The sequence below is a fragment of the Haliotis cracherodii genome, unplaced genomic scaffold (assembly GCF_022045235.1).
Source record: "Haliotis cracherodii isolate W230 unplaced genomic scaffold, xgHalCrac1.p SCAF_15, whole genome shotgun sequence".
NCBI classification, from domain to species: Eukaryota; Metazoa; Mollusca; class Gastropoda; order Lepetellida; family Haliotidae; genus Haliotis; species Haliotis cracherodii.
The window spans coordinates 21393641-21398651 of record NW_027266270.1 but is presented as its reverse complement, the minus strand read 5'-3'; the positions used below and the strand labels follow the sequence as shown (position 1 = coordinate 21398651).

At 36.2% G+C, this 5011-nt stretch overlaps 1 pseudogene; it reads right to left on the bottom strand.

Moving 5' to 3' along the window:
• Positions 1-861: 861 nt before the first annotated feature.
• Positions 862-3680, bottom strand: LOC139461932 (uncharacterized; annotated as a pseudogene).
• Between the last annotated feature and the right edge of the window lie 1331 nt (positions 3681-5011).

The window sequence follows — 5011 nt, the reverse complement described above, 5'->3', positions numbered from 1 at the left end:
ACCATCAGTCACGCTAGAATCTTACGATCGTGTTAGACTTTACCTTACAAATTGAATTTTCAACACCACCAGTCACATTTTAAAGCCTTAATGAATTCAGTTCAGCTCCATAAATGTGAAAATGTAGGTAACTTTAATACTTTATATACATATTGTCATTTAGTTGGTTTATTTGTTTGTTGTTTTACGCCGCAATATTCCAGCTATATGACAGCGGTCTGTAAATCATCGAGTCTGGATCAGACAATCCAGTGATTGACATCATGAGCATCAATCCACGCAATTGGGATAGATGACATGCATCAACCAAGTCAGCGAGCCTGTTAGTCGCCTTTTACGGCAAGCATGGGGTGCTGAAGACCGATTCTCATTTAGATTTTGTTGAAGATGAGTATCATATTAGGTTTATATGCCCAAGGTACTCTGTGATTAAAATTACCTTTTCATAGCTTTAACAACACTCATTCAATGGTCAATAAGCTAAATACAAGAACTGTACATCTCCTTAAATCTGTTGCTCTGTATATGAAACATGTTTTCAAATTACGAGCTCTCACATGACCACTTATTATTACGAAAAACTGTACTATAGGCCATGTGACCATACCGATTATATTACTACTGTATAAGGCAGTGGGGTGGCCTTATGGCTAAAGTGTTTACTCCTCACGCCGAAGACCCGGGTTCAATTCCCGACTTGGGTAACATGGGTGAAGCTAATTTCTGGTGTCCTCCGCCATGATATTGCTGGAATATTGCTAAAAGTGGTGTAAAACAATTCTCATTAACTCACACTACTGAATAAAATTCTACTACTACTACTACAAATTTCAGTCACAGATATCACAAAGAAGAGATGCTTCAAGCAAATTCATTTTCAATGGAATTTCTGAAATTTGAAATAGCAAAACAAACATAAACAATCCACTTTACTTGGTGGGAGATGTTTTTTTCAGAATTTTGAAAGTTTTACTCAGACCAATTATACGTTCAACATGGATTCTTTTAGAAGCAATTCTTCTATCCTTAACAACATCTTCTGGTTCTAACTGTGACTTGCCTTTTAACATAGTTGGGGTGTTTACTTGAACATCTTGGGCTGCAAATAAGTCTTGAACCATAATGCCCTTGTCAGCCATAATGCTATCTTGTTTTTCAAACATACCATGTGATGGGTTAAGTAAAGGAGACTGTTCTATGATCTGTCTGTCACTCGCAGACTCCCAAAAGATTCACTAATAAATGAGACTGCTCCCCTGGGTGTGCAACCGATCATGGTTTTCAATGTGTTTTGATGTTTACCCCACCGTGATATTGCTGGATTATTGCTAAAAGCGGCGTAAAACCATACTCACTCACTTTGATGTTTACAGCTGGACCATGTCATGCTCTGAGCATCAACATGAGATGGCTTCTTTAATGTTATCTCTGTTGCATCCAAAATGACTCTAGTGTTTTTAAACTTCTTACCGAAATCTGTTGGCATGTGATCATCAACGGTTGCTCTTGATGGCCATATCTGTAGTTCCTTCAGTTGGAGATATAAGAAATTGATCCATGTTATTACAATTTGGGAAACAGTGGATGATGATATGCCAAACAAGAAACTTAATTCAATGTCATCCTTGGCCTGTCTTAATTTCATTAGAGTTAAGAACAGTTGGTCTTTTGGGTGCAAGAGTTCACATTGATAGTTCAGTTCAAAAACTGCTGGACCAAGCGAGTGAAAGAAAAACATGAAATGGTCATAATCTTGGAAACCAGCGAAGTACAAAACAGCTTTGGGATTTTTTATGTAGGTTTCTATGGAACAACTTCCTAACAAACTGCACTGAGTAGACTGAGAGTCACTTTTACATGTTTCAAGAGGCTCATTCAAGCTACTTGGGCTTGTGATAGCACAATCCTCTCCGATACCGATTTCCACCTCCGACGACACATTCAATATAGCTATGTTGGGTTCTTCTTCCCGGAGTTGATGTGCCCTCTTTGGTCGAGTTGGTAGTGCTGATGTACTGGTGCATGATGTATGTGGGAAGATGGAGGGAACCGCAGCTGCCCGGAGACGACCTTGTTCACCTTATGTTAAATACATTTAACGTAAGTTACAGAAAAATGAAAGGTTTCAATTTATTGAAATGAAAACAAATGCATATTGAGGTGATTTTCCTCTTAAGAATTAAGAAAATAAGCAAGTAGCTTTTAATTTTTTATAAGTCTTATTAATTATATGAAAATGCAGGTGAAAATTTAACAACAATGAAGTAATGTTACATGTCGAACCACCTCAAATTCCTCTAGTGATTTACTTATAGAGTTTACCAATAATAGAAAATTGTACAAAACTGAGTTTCCCAGGCCTCATTGAGTAATTCTTCTGTCGGAAGCTTCAGGCTTGTCATCGTTTGTATGGCTCCTTAAAAACAGGAATTTAACACAAAGCAACAAGAACAAACATTTAACAAGGAATCAACCAAAATAATAATATCTAAATTCACTTGCAAACATGGCATAAATCAACAATACACAAGTTGAAGACACATTCATGGTTGTTTTTGTATGATATTCATTATCAAAATGTGTGTGTACGCTATACAGAGCTACAGATAAGCTGCACATTTGTGTAAAATACTCCCCAAAAATATTAAAAACCCAATTACACACTGATTATCTTGTGTGCAAAAACGCATGCATTTAAGGAAAAACTCAAATGTATGAAAACAGCATGCGTTAATACCCAATGAAGCTTTTTCAGCAATCGTAAAACAGGGCTAATTTCCGAAACACAATTATGAGCTAATTTACTATCTGAGTCAAGCCTATATATTAAGTACAGTTATATACATCTAATGATAAATGTTCACTAATTTTGGGAAAATCCGAATAGAGTCATGAATGGATGATTGAAATAATATTGGTTACCCTATGAAAAATGTTATACTTATAACCCATTTAAAATAGAAACCCTAGAATAAAAACTCATTTGCTCAAAAAAAGTTATCTGGAGCTCTGATTATAGAAATATCTTTACATTGCTTTATGCAAGCAGAAACTTAATCATATTTACTAAGGAAAATGGGTCTGTGAATGAACAGCTGCTGAACAGAAGCATGAGGATATTGGCTATTCAATATTAATAAATCACATTTTGACATGTATATTTTTGTCTATGAATAAATTTACTTCGTTGTTATAGTTAATAAAAGAAAGATTGTTTACATAATAACATACATAAATAAATATACAATCAAATGTTTAGGCCTATTCATTAATGTTTGGGTCTGTGAATGAACAGCTGATCAACAGGGCCCAGTTACCAGTATCATGAGGATATTGGCTATTCGATATTTGTTATAGGCTAATATATTCTGCTTTTGCGCTTTTCTTTGCCAACATACAAAAAAAAAACAGTAAGAAAACCATGCACTAATAATTATTTATCATTCTCAACAGACAAAATAATACTGTTTTTACGAACCTAATAGTGTATCCACGAAATCATCATCAGTGAAGTGAGCCCTACAGACTACGTCGCCTGTCCCTGGCTTCCACAGATTCTTTGTTGGAACATCAACTCTTCTTACCGCCACGCGCAACTTTTGTTGCAGGTCGGGGTCTGAAGGGTATTTATGTCCTCCAATCTTATTTTTACAACCCGGAACAGAGCAGTATCTTGGCATAGCTGATAACGGTCGAGTGAATCTTCGATACGAGCCACTTTGAAAGCTGACTTCCGGTTGTGACATATAACCACTAGTACATTTGCGCCACATAGCGAGCAAATTGGGGCGGTGTCTCCCATTGAAATAGAGATGGTCACAAATATGGATTACTCACGCATGGTACTATTTCCACGCATCAATTACATCATGTGTGTTTATGACAGCCCGAGGGCGAACTAAAACGAATATATAGACTGCTCGGTCGCTCTTATTATCAAAATATGTCAGGGACAGTTAGTAAGACAAGTGGTTGGCTCGTAGTGCTGGGTTCAAATCCCAAAAGTGTTACAATGCACGAATGTCATTTCTGGTGTCTCCCTATTTTGAACAATGCAAAATGTGGCGTGAAATTATATTCACTCACTCACTCAAAATGTCTCAAATCACATCCTCATCCGTCTGTATCACATCCGCATCCGTCTGTAAAGTGCTTTTTTAGTTTTCTAATTGTTTGTTTCAGTATCACTCTTTTTCTTCTTTTTTCGGCTATCCGGGCATATCTGTCCATGTGTCTGTTTACCAAGTTGCTCCTTGTCTACCCATTTCAAATATTCTTTAACTTTGCAGTGCAAGGTTTTGATACTTATGGTGATCGATTTCCATGACTGATAGCAAGTAATGCTAAATAAACGTCAATTCAGATAAATAATTTGTTTATGCTACGATTCAGAACTGACCCTTTGATGAATGTATGTTGGTAATCCATAAAAATCCATACAATAATCAATTATGCATAGGTACATGATACACAAAAAGTGCATATGCCTTTTATTAAACAACCATAATTTTACATGCGATAACTCTACACGTCATTCAGTCACACCATGAGGGTTTAAACATGGACGCTTCCGACTTTGGAGAAATCGGATAACTGTTGCCTGATGTTAGTTTGACGTACGTGTTTTGTACAAAATCTACAATTATCAAACGAATTATTGAATGGCTACAAATTTTACAGCGCCTGATAAACTAGAGAAACGTTCACACATTAACAATCACGTTAACGCCATGGTCATGACCACACACCGTTTATGTGTAGAAACATGTGTTAGACATTTCAGAAATTCGAATAATTTGAATCAGGGAATGTACATATATGTGTGTTCCGTCTTATGGCAACCACATTTTATAATGGAGATCGACGCTTAAACACAGAATTACTATGAGTTAATATTCATTTACTACATACTTAGTTTTTCAAATGATACCGACCTTCCTCATATTGAGAAGATAAAAATGAAGGTTTTTGAACAAATGACGGGATGTATTACTAAAACTATCAATTAGCT